The sequence below is a fragment of the Corvus moneduloides genome, chromosome 8 (assembly GCF_009650955.1).
Source record: "Corvus moneduloides isolate bCorMon1 chromosome 8, bCorMon1.pri, whole genome shotgun sequence".
NCBI classification, from domain to species: domain Eukaryota; kingdom Metazoa; phylum Chordata; class Aves; order Passeriformes; family Corvidae; genus Corvus; species Corvus moneduloides.
In genome coordinates this window covers 3,657,290-3,669,308 of record NC_045483.1, presented here as the reverse complement: position 1 = coordinate 3,669,308, position 12,019 = coordinate 3,657,290, and positions in this window count along the sequence as shown.

Below are 12,019 nucleotides of genomic sequence, written 5' to 3'. Positions count from 1 at the left end.
GCAAGAAAAATGGGACTCTTAAGCCAAAAAGAGGAAGCCCTTTCCACACAAAGGTTATGGATGCTTTTAATTCCAAAGCCCTGTGTGCCAGGGCTGCAATAATTGATGCTGGAACTTGACAAGCCGGATCAGTGATTAATGGTGAGTTTGCTAGTTTTGAACAAAGAGCTGCAGCAGAAGCTAAATCCATTTGTACTCTGTCATGGGAGGGGTGTGCTTTTAAAAGGACAGGCAGAAATTGGCAGGATGCTTTACAAGGAGTCTGGTGGAGAGCTGGATTTTCTGCATCCTTTAATAACAGCTTAATTTCATTTAAGGCATGCCACATATTCAGGTTACTACAAGCACAGGGCGGCTTATCTGACAAGCGGTTGTGATGGATCTCCTGTATGTTAAACACTTTGCTTCAGGAAGCGTCAAAAACATGATTGATTTCCTTTTATCCCTGTGCCGTGGGGAGTTCTGTTGCAATTCCATGCACTTTGTCAGAATTAAAACAAAAAATCCAGGCAGGCAGTACTGAGCAGCATGGAATGCAGGCAGTGCACATCATTCCTTTTGATGGGAAATAAGGGGTGGTACCATTCTCACCTTTTAAAAGATCTTTACCCACAGGTGCAGCATCCCTCTGCCTCAATGGTGATCTATTATTTCCAACCCTGCTTTCTTAATAAAAGAGAGATTGTTGGATCTGAAGCCAGGATCAGCCCTGTAGTGCTGCTAATCCCAGGTATAAACTAATCAAGAGTTAATCCTTGAGCTCTCACTCAGAGAAATTCTCCTGACTTGTGCACACAGGTCAGGATTTGACTAATTTGTGATGATACATTAGAGCTGCAGCAGTGATAAAAGTGGCAAACGCATTATGAACAGCAGCACCGTGCTGGGATGGTGCCAATGGCATGTTCTCCTCAGGGATGGCTTTTTGGGAGCACCCTCTGCCCTCCCTGTGGTGCAGGACACGGTCTGTGGTGCCACCATGGCATGGCAGCTGTGTTTTAAAGCAATGGCACAGGACTGTCCCGTCAAGCAGGAAGAAACATCACCATCCACATTCTTACCACGTGAACCCAAAGTCAAGGTAATCAGAGCACAGATTTTCCTTCCCTGCAGGAATGAATGCCTGTTGCTGAAATATTTTCAACACAGTGAAAGGTTAATGTATGCATTGCCATGCATGTAATTAACACTACTTCCCTTGTAGCACACCACCTTTTAAAATTAGCATTGCTTTTGTCCATTTGTCGAAGGAGTTGGCATTTCCCTTCATTTTGTTCGTATCTTTAATTTACAGCAGTGGTTTTCTGTCCTCCACACGTGTATCTGCAACCCAGGCAGAAATCTCATTTCTGAGCCTGAGCTGCTTTCTCAGTCGCTGCTTCAGGGGCACCTGGTGGTGCCCAGCACAGGGAGTGCTCCCGAGGCAGCCTGCGGGCAGGGAAGGGCGCTCTGCTCCTGCTCCCTCTGCACCCACAGCTCCCAGGGCCTCCCTGCAAGCCTCCTGCCACTCCATGCCTGCAGCTTGAGATGCAGCAGCTCCTCTCTGCCAGTTCAGCCCCTTGTCAAAGCCCTGCATCATCCCGAGATGCCTTAACCCACCCTGCCCCTCCATCCCAGCTCCCATCTCAGCTCCTCTTTGACATTTTGACATTTTCGGTTCATCTGCCGAGCTGCTCCTGCTGCTGACGTGTGTCAGTGCTCCCAAGGGATGTCAGCCGATTGCTGTGCTGCAGCTTCAGCTTCTTCTGTAATGATCAAGGCTTTATGAGACCCTGACTAGGAGCTGACTCAATTCAGGGTTTGATTGGAGCGTTCACTCCATTTAATATTTGAATGCTCAGTGTTGGAAGTAAAGCCATCCCCAAGCAGATGCTGACTGCAATTGTGTCACTGTCCTGGGTCACGCTTCATCTCAGTCTCCTTGAATCCACACACTCCATAAAAATGAAGGGTAAGACCATTTCCTGGTTCATGTTTTTATCTTTTGACAGGTTTTTGAGCAGGCTTTCAGGTGTCACCAGCCCGAATGGCAGCACGTTGTCTTTCTCGAATCAGTGCTCGTTTCCTCATCAGATGTCAGAGTCCTCCTTTTTCTGTTCCACACTTTGTCCTTGTGATCCCAGGGCTGCTGTGGGGGCCTGGGATGGGGAAAGCACAGCCTGTCACGGGTGTTTGCAGCCAGGAATGGAGAGGGAAAGCAAGGGGAATACTTGGAGGCTGTTTTATCCCATCCTGCTGTTTGTTTCCTCCTTCTTCTGGCCCTGCTCCTCCACAAAAACACTCCAGGCTGGGGAGGCTTAACAGGCCTCCCATGGCTTGGTGGTGGAGGTACAAATGGGACTGGAAACGCCCTCAGGAGAAGGAGGACACCATAAAACCATTCCTCTCCTCCTGCTATTCCCATCACTGCATTACCCTCCACAATAGGGGCCATGAGTGCCCTGCTATGGGAGTTCTGTCCCTGCAGACAGGATGCATCACTCCCTTCCAAGCCCGTGAGGAGTTTCAAAGTCAAAATACTGGGAGAAAGAGAGAGGAAAAGGGTCCTTTTCTATTGTAGTTTTCTGAATTATTTTTCACCATCATAGAAAAAAAAAATACAAGGGAGGAGAAGGCTTTTAAAAGACCAAAAGAAATAAACATCAACTGAAGTTGCATTGCTCCAGTTGTCAGACTTAGAATTTTTAATACTTTTAACATATCCAAAATGCCTCTGGAAACCCAAAGGCCTTCTTGGGTTTTTTGTGTTTCCTTTTAGCTTGATGAAAAATGAGCAAAAGCCCATGTTTTTGTTTTTCCAGCCTAACACAGAAGTTCTCTAAACAAGGAGGAATATCCAGGTCAACAAAGCAGGAACAGGCTGCACCATGGAAAAATAAAACATCAGCTCAGTTTCCAGAGAGGTGAAGAATCAAAGGCCTTGTCCCTGCCAGGAATTCCCGTCTCCCAGAGAAACTCAACAAATTCAAAAAAGACCAGCAGAAAACTCTCTAAAACGGGGTTTTATTTTTGTTCCCCATGGGAAAAGGGGATTTTACATCCTTTGCCTCTTGCAAAAACCCTACATTTTCCTAACTGAAAGCTGGATACGTTTTCAGTGTGTTTTCAGTGCTTTACAAATCATTTTGCATTTTACTCTCCCTTGTTCCCCTGCCACGGGAAGGGCTACATTTTTGATTTATATTTCATAGGGGTAGGTGATGATACTTTAAGTCCTCTTGGAAAGCTGTTAGCACAAGGAGTCCTGCTGGAACATAATCCTCTGCAGAAACTGCCTCTTCATGAGAGCTATTTGCAGGCTGGATCCCACCAGCAGGGCTGGGCCAAATCACAGCCAGTCATAAAATACGATCCTTAGGTCTGCTCTTTCCCTAAATTGACTATCTTAAGGCAAAAATCCTTCAGCAGGTATTTTAGCCAGGGACTAATGATATTTTATCCCAGTTGAATAACCCCACTCCCACTCATAAAACTCCACATTATCTCAAAAAGCAGCCCTCTGGATTTAGTTGTGCTTAGTCAGTAAAGCCCAGCCTATTTATTTTTGTTCTTCTCCTGAAAGTATTCAGTAAATCCAAACACATAATGAGAATTGCACCAAACCAAAAATATTTTTTAAAAGCTGTAATAATAAAGGGTATCTGGAAGTCTTCCAAGGATTTCTTAGGAAAATTCTTTCAAATTCATATGCATTAAGAAAAGCACTTTTCATTCCAAGCACACTGACAAAAAAATGTTAGGAACTAGAGCTGGGAAAAATATTTTGGATTTGGTAAAGGGTGGCAGCTTTTTCTTTACTTTTTTAATAGTTCAGTAAAGACCAACTTGTAAAAATAATTTTCATCAACTGCAGAACAACCCTGACTGAATTACAGCAACAAAAACCAGGTTAAACATCACCTTCCTCGGCAATTTGCAGTGAGAACATCAGGCTAGTGCAGCAAACACATTTATTTATGCTCCACATATTGTTCTACATTTCAGCAGTGGCCAAGGTGAGCATATTTATTCGAGGAGCTGATGCTGTCACCCTTCCTTGGCTGGCATCTAAGAAATTGCACATAATTACTGGAAAATACAAGGTGGGAAGGAGCTCCTCTTCCTTGGCTTGAAAACCTAAATCATGACTTGTCCTTAGAATCCCAGAATCACAGAATGGTTTGGGTTGGAAGGGACCTTAAAGATGATCTTGTTCCAATTCCCTGTTATGGGCAGGGACACCTTCCCACGTTGCTCAAAGCCCTGTCCAACCTGGCCTTGGTATTGATCACTGGGAGGAAATTCACGTAAACAAAAAATTCATGGCTCCAAAGATGTGTTTTCCCCCTTCTTTGCTCCACTTTGGCTGCCCATGTCCAGCTTTCAGTGCTGCTGCATCCTTTTGCAGCTGCCAGGACCTTTTTCAGGCATTAGGCACAGAGAGCAGCTGGAGCTGTGAGAGGGGGCCCAGCAGGAAAAGAGCCTCCCAAATGCCTCCTCCATTGATTTCCCTCTTTTTGCTGGATCCTATTTTAGCCTTTTTATGACACTGGCAGCTGTAATAAAATATGCAAAGTCATGAAGCTCTCAGGACTGCCTTGAGCTCATCCAGTTTGGCACAAAGGCCAGCGAAGGGCAAAATTTCCTCCCTGATGGACGTGCAGAAAATGCTCCTTTCCAAAGCAGGAGAGCCACAAAATGCTGCAGAAAATCCCACCAGGCATCACCGAGGACAGGGCAACCCCTCTTGTGGATTAAGAACAGTTGAGAGCAGCAGGATTGTAAAGGACAGGAAGATTCAGGAGGTGGGGAAGCTCCAGCCTCTTTTACATGGTCTGTAAAAATAAATTCATAAATAAAAAATTGTCTCCGGGTGACCTCATTGGCCTTACTTTCATCTATAGACACTGCAGATTGGGAACAACAAGACACTTCAGCAAATTGGAAAAGTCATTGAAATAGAAAGAAGAGGGAAACTGTTTCAAGCAGAACATTGTTATTTTTGTCAAGTGTTTACCAAAATACAAGTGGAAAAATTATTTTGAAAATTCATTTAGCTCTGGCATCACTCAAAGCTCAGAGAGGGCAAGGGGGACGTGAAGTAGTTTTTGTGTAGATGTGATTTGCTCAATATTAGAGATGGATGTAGACTGTCTGACTTCATCAGGTTAATTAATTATATGCTAGCCTGAGTCAGATTAGGTAATTGCATTTCTAATTGATCAGCGGTCTTACCAGAAGGTGGATGCAAGCCAGATACTTTAAAATATCCCCACTATTCCACTTCCTTCCAAATAGATGTTTTAGCTTTGAATTTAAGGTCAGAGCAGCCCCTAACAAAGCAACAAGCCCCAGTTTCTCGGTGTGGTGATGCCTTCTGGGCTATCTGAAGTACAGATGCATTAACAGGAGGGAAGTTCTGCCTTAGCAAAGAGGGGCACCACTCTGAGGTAATTACAGATACATCTCTTGAATGTCAGTGCCTTGCTGTAACAGATCTACATGCGAGAGTGGGGGGGTTATAAATAAAATGGCACTTGGCACATCTCTCACTGCAGCAGGGAACAGGGCTGTCATGTAAACATATCCTCACGGTACCTTGGAGGATCTGCAGAGCCACGGGAGCAGCCTGGCTGACACTGTCATGTCCCACTTCTGGAGATGTGTTAACCAACCCTGAATTTGTTCTGATCCTATTCTGGCTTTGCTGTACCTAGAAGAGAAGAACTCTGGGTCACGAGCTTCTACCTTATAGTTGTAACATATGGGCTCAAGAAGTGCCTGGCATCCTCTGTGGGAAATTCAAGGAACGAGCTGTAGTGACACTGCTTGCTAAATGCTGCAAGGAGATCACTGGAATTCATTGCTATTTTCATACCTCTGTGACAGGGGAAACTGATTCAAGGCACTTTGAAAATGTAGCTGATGTGCTCTGAAGGCTGAGACAATACAGGCTGAGAGCAAAGGCCAAGAGTAAATTCTTTCCGAGGAAGCTGAGCATGTGTTAGATATGCAGGGACCTTCTAAATCAGTGGCTAATGCAACTGCTGCAGCAAAAGCCCCTTGCACAGACTCTTTCCTTTCCAGGATTCAGAAGGTTTTGAAGCTGGATTTTGCCAACCTCACCATTCTTGTCCCCTCTGCATTTCAGGTTCTCCACCCAGCAAGAAAAACGAAAGAATTAAATATTTTGAAAAAGAAGAAGAAGAACGGCTAGCAGGAACTAAGGAGATTATCAATTCGGATAGAGAGCAATCCCCTTCAAAATGTCTGTCTTTGATATGCATCCCTCGAGGTACATTTAGGGCAGCCCCTATTGAAATTGGTGGCAATTAGGCACTTAGGTACCTCAGTGGTACCTCAGCCTTCACATTCCCCAGCAGTTGGAACAAAAGCTTTTGAGTGCGAGCCCCTGCAGGAAGAATTAGTTTGGGAAAGGGAAATGGGTTTACAAGTTGTGAACTCAGACAAGGACATTCAAACAACAAAAACCTGGCGGACTCCTTTGTTCAGTCACAAAAGCCAGCCACCATTTGGCTGAAACCTTTGGTTTTTCCACTGCAGCTCCTCAAAGGAGCTTTTGGAAGGTCAATTTGCAAGAAGCAGATAAAACCAGCTGCCAGTAAGGAAATGCCATCTCATAGTGGGGAAAGGATGTGCTGGGAAGGGAGCGCAGATGCTGGAGCTTAGCAGGACCAAAAACTGTCCCCACCATCAAGCAGGAGCTGAGTGAGGGCATGAAGCTCCTGCAGCAACTGTTCTGTGGGAGAACCTGCCCGTGCTGGGGCTTCACAAGAGCATGAGAGAACCAAGAAGTTCTTTACCAACACAAGCTTTTATTAGAGAAACAGCACAGACCACTTCTTGCCGGTTGCCTTCCTCTACTTCTCTCCCTTTCCCCAAAAAGACACACGGTTCGTGCTCTCTCTTTACTGCACAGCTTCTCCCCCAGACTTTCTTCCTCACCCAAAACCCTGCTGAAGATGAAGGAGACAGGACTTACAGAAGCAGGCGCTTTTGAAGAAAGCTTAAAGGAAACTTCTGAACAGCCTGGCTGGGTAAATGCTGAGAAGAATGTGAGTATCTGCCTGCCTATGTCTGAAAATGGAAAGGATGGGAAGGAACTGTTCAAGGTGTTTCAGGAGGTTATAAATAAAAATAATGAGATGGGATTTCAGAGAGAAATGTTAAGGCTGAATATCAACGGGAATTTCCTGACACTGGGTGCCTCCAGTTGTTCCTAATGGTTTCTTAAGCAAAAGTGATGGATGAGTTCTCAGTGAAGGCATGAAGTGGAGAAGGGACTGGGAAATGCACATCAGGCAACGCCACACCACTGGGCAGAGGTGGCAGACTCAGTCCTCCTCCACCTCCCCTAAGTCCTTCTTACTAACAGTAATGTTACCCTAAGGCAGGTCCCCAACCAGCCAGAAGCAACCAAATTTTTGTCACACAAATGCAGAAGCTTGTGGGAGTCTCACTCAAGTGTGTGATCCATGCTTAGTAAGGTTTCTGCTAAATTCAGTTTACTAAAGTTCCTGAATCTGGTTATAGAGCTACTCCTTTCCAGATGTCGTTTATATCAGCATTTTTAGCCTGCAGTTAGAAAACCCTGTATTACACAGAAACCATGGTTTTTGCATAGGTTCAGCAATAAAATCACAGGCCAGCTTTGAACAATTCCAGGGATGGGGCAGCCACAGCTTCTCTGAGCAACCTGTGCCATTTTCCTTTTAAATGTAGCCCAAGGTAGGAGGAAAACCAGGAAAATTAACGTTTCTGCACTTGTCACACGCTTTACACACGAGATTTATGAACCACACCATCTGCACATGCACCAGCCCCAACCACGAGAGCTGGATCCTCTCCAACAGTCTGTTCCTGACTTAGCAAGTGACCTTAAAACTGTCAATCTGTGCATTAAAATCGATATAATAAATTATTTTCTTTTTTGAGTACTTCATTACCTGTCCCTCAAAGCTGTGATGCAGATGTTGGAAATTAAGTAAAATTTATAACAGATTCCATTCTGCATCAAACAAATCATGTTAAACCTAATGCCAGGTTCCTGGATTAGGCATGTACCTTCTTGTTCAGAATTTGGGCCTTTTCCTATGGACCTGAAATCAGATTTTGTCTCAGTGCTGTTTTCAGAAGGGAGGCCAGAGAGATGCAGCTGTACCTTTAGCCTCTGCCACTATAGCTGGGACCTTGTATTTGTGACGCACTGTGCTATAGGATTAGGTAAGTAAGACATTTCAGCCTTCGTACCCCCAAAAGAGAAGACAGGTGCCCAGAGATGCTTGGAAGCATCCCTGTTCCTTATTTGAATATTGAAACACCAGTTTCTAAATCCATAACACTCAACTTGTTCAGAGAAAAGCAGGTGCAAAGACAGCTGTGTGATAAAGTTGTGTGCTATTGGCTCTCCAAAAGCCAAAGGGTTTTTTTCCCAAAGCCTGTTACAATTGTCCCGGGTGTTGGATCTCATCCTGAAAGATCCCAGTGATGAAACATATGAATATCAAAGGAGGGATTACATTTACTGTAACTTCAGAGTCTTTTCCCTGCTGCCTTCAGGTGGATTTAGAAATGCTTGTTTAGTTTTCATTCGCTATAGGTTTTAATCTCCCCAGACAACAACAGCATGTTACTTACAAATTACTAAAATGGCAAAAATATTTCTCCTCCACACTGGTCACCAGTGAAATTCTTAACATAAAAAAAAAGCAAGAGGGAATAAGGTATATACGTAACTTTACAGCAACAAAATACAAGTCTGATTAACCACATACTCTCCTTTTCTCCAGCTGCTGGAAATATTTATAAAAACTTCAGTGCTGCACAGTAGAATGTTGGGTATTGCAATAAGCTGGAATGGCTTGGCTGTACATAGAGAGTGTAATGACTTGTCTAATGTCAAAGAGCAAATCAAAATTACTCCCAGGAAAAGGACATGGGCATTCACACCTGTCACTGTGTGCCCTGCCCACGGAGGTGATGATGGAAGAGCAAATTCCTGCACCACTTTTTTCTAAAAGTGTCCTGAAAACGTCGTAATGCGTCACTACTTAACACTTGTCCTATTAGTAAATATGAATGTCAATGAAATGTTAATGTGACATTTTACCACAATCAGGGCATTAATTTAATTATGTAAAGATCCTCATTAATTAGGTTCTCTAATTGCTAAGTTTTTTTTGCTTCCTACGCCTGAAATTATTAGTAGGATCTTCCTGCAATAGTTTCCATTCCAATATCAGTGTAAAGCCCCTGGACCCACAACGTTGTCTATGACCCATTTAATAAAGTGAATTACCTTCACAGCCATCAGTGACAGAAGTGTTTGGAGTTTGTCATTGTACCTCCTACTTTGGATTAAAAAACCCCACCTCTTAACCAGGTAGCCTGAACTAACTTTCCATGATTTTACAGAATATCTTTATAAGGAGAAAAGCTTTTATGCATGATCCAAAATATATTTGACAACAGTGTTTTTTATCTCTGTTTTGCACCAAACTACCTGCTCTATCTGCTGGGAAGGTGGAACAGAAGACTTTGCCAACCTGTTTATGATAAATGTGTTAAAAATAAGTAGACACTGAAAAGATTTCCAGGCTTGGTAGAGGACCATGTATTTTTGTGCTTCAAATTCAGCAGTGTGAGGATGTGTTTCTATACATTAAACAGAAGTCTGGGGATGTGTTTCTATACATTAACCAGAAGTCTGGTTGCATATTCCACACTTGAAGTCCAGCAACAGAAGCTCCCATATCCATCAGTGACAAGGCCATTGCTGGCTTTTCCCCATAAATTCCAAGTGCTCTCTACAGCAGCCAAAAGCACCATCCCAGGATAAAATGTTATTTTTCTTTCACTTTAGCAAATAGATACCCAGGAGGGTGGAGGGCTGGGTTCCTATGTTGTCAGAAAAATTCATTTCCAGCTGATGATGACAGGGAGCAGAGAACTGTGTGATGATAAACCATCCATTTTCCTTGCTTTGAGGAGCTCAGCACCATGGTGAGCGGAGGGAAATTCAGCAGCAGTTGAGGTTTGGAGCTGGAGGGCTGTGTGTCCATGGGGTAATTAAGCACACAAATCCTCTGATCCATGGCTGCTTGTCAGCCGTGTGCTCCAGTGCACAGATTATTGTGCAGAGAGGGAAGGGAACACCAGGGAATGTCAGTCAGAAACTGCTGCTTCTGTCTGTCTGTCCTGTGGGAGCTGAGGAAGTTCATCAGCACGCTGGGGCTCCTTGCAGGGAACACTGGGATGCAATGGGGACACCAGGACGTGCAGGAAGCGGAATCTGCACGTCCTTTCTGCATGAAGAGACCACAGCCCCACCAGCACTGTCCCCACCACCTCCTTCTCATTTGTTTTCCCATTTTATTCTTGTTCTTTCAGGTGGAAATGACTAACTCCTTCCAAAGGATGCTGGTGGAGAACAGCTTATTTATGTCCCTTGCCCAGCTGGCCAGAGTCTGTGCAGGAAATGCAGGTGATTTATCAGAGGCTGTTCACAGACATGGGAGATGGGCTTCCTGCACAGCTCAGGGGCTCTTCCCTTCTTTTATTTCCTCTTCTTTTTCACTCTTCCCTTTTTATGAGGGTTTCCAAATTCCTTTCCAAGGGCTCCAGTCATGTTGCTGTAAAATTACTGATTCCTGTGATACCTAACAAAGTGTTCTGCCCCTTTCAATGCAATTTTTCTCCTGCATCTCTGTGTTTGCTTACATCTCTCCCAGTTCACAGCCTGCATCCTCCATCAGTCACAACCACAGCATTGAGCTAAATGCAGTAGAAAACCACACCGTGTGGTGATGAAATGAATTCAGTACACACCATAAATCTCAAAAGTAGTCCTAAAAGCATCACTCATCACACACTGCACACATCCATTGTTACCAGGATCTCACAGTCCTGAACTTAAAGGTTTCCTTCTTGAATGAGGAGCTGGGTGAGTATTTTCCATCGGGTAGCACTGATGCATTTGCAGATCATACGGGCAACCCCAGCTCAGCAGAGGGTGCCCTAGTGGCACCTGCAGACGGTTTCTCACCTTATGCCATGGCACAAACCAGGGCACAAATGCCTGAGCTCATGTCCCGCAGCTCTTGCCCTCCTCAGCAAACCTCACCTTTGCCACCCTCTCACTCCTTTCTCCTTCCACCTGTCCCTCCTCAGCAGCACCCTGTACTTTCTGCAACGAGCTGATGTGCACCCTCATTTTGGCATGCCCCTGAATTGCTAAGAGGCCTGCTTCCAAAATCCCAGTTTTCATGTCTCCAGACACTGTCCAGTTCCCAGTACAGTGTCACATTTCCCAGCACCAGGTGTTATCACAGTATCATTTACCTTGGAAAAGATCTGTAAGATCACTGAGTCCAGCCATTCTCCAGCACCACCAAGGCCACCACTGATTCATGTCCCCAAATGCCACACTCACACAGGGTTTAAATTCTTCCCAGGATGGGAACTCCACCACTGCCCTGGGCAGCTGTGCCAGGGCTGGACAGCCCTTTCTGCGAAGAAATTTTAATATTTGTTTGGAAATATCTAATTTCTCTGTTGCCATACACACACAACACAGGCAGTGCTGCCTGCTATTTACATGCTTCCTGACACCCTAATAAAAAGGATGTTCATGTTTTAGTGGGACTCCTCTTGTCAGAACAATTCCCACATGCTCTGTATGGGTTCTGGCTGTTCTGGAAGCATCAGGGCTGTGATGGTGGAGAGGGAAGTGTCATGTAATTTCAGGAGCACATGGAGTGGAAGCACAATTCAAAATCTTTCTCTTATTAATATTTGATGCGTTGTTTTCTTTCATCCGTGCTGGAGAAATCAGAGGAGTTAAAAGAAGCAAAATGATTTAAACCCCCACTTTCCTGTCCTGAGGGACTATAAACACCATTTTTCTTTCTTGATGTACCGAGTGAAGTCACTGACAGGTACTGCATTAGGGAGCAGAAACTCTCTGTGCTTTTCAGTCTGTTATAAAAGAAGGAAATGCAAACCCAGCCAGGGTCTGCAG